The following is a 331-nucleotide window of genomic DNA, read 5'->3' as shown; positions in this document are numbered from 1 at the left end:
ACTTTGATTGATGCTTTTGAAACTTTGAAAACTTGGATTGAAAACTTCGATGAAACTTGGACATTGAAAGAAATGCACTCCTTGAATGTTTGAAAATCATTGAAAATTGATTCTTGAAAACACTTCTTATACTTCTAGGAAAAATAGTTTTCCTCCCTCTCTTTTTCTCTCTTAGAAACTCTTTTTTTAGTATGTAAAAGCTCTTGCTTTTGGTGTGAGAAAAATGAGTGAACTGAGGTCTCTATTTATAGGTAAATATCCCATAACTTAAAGCAACTGCATGGTCAAATTTCATTTAAGAGAGAAAACATGGGTGCCATTTAAGTTTGAG

General features: G+C 31.7%; 1 pseudogene; it reads left to right on the top strand.

Annotated features, from left to right (window-relative positions):
* The window catches only part of LOC111366590, a 15,496-nt pseudogene that overhangs the window by 14,465 nt on the left and 700 nt on the right, over nucleotides 1-331 (top strand).

This window comes from Olea europaea, chromosome 18 (assembly GCF_002742605.1).
Source record: "Olea europaea var. sylvestris chromosome 18, O_europaea_v1, whole genome shotgun sequence".
NCBI lineage: Eukaryota > Viridiplantae > Streptophyta > Magnoliopsida > Lamiales > Oleaceae > Olea > Olea europaea.
This window is presented reverse-complemented; position numbering and strand designations above follow the sequence as displayed.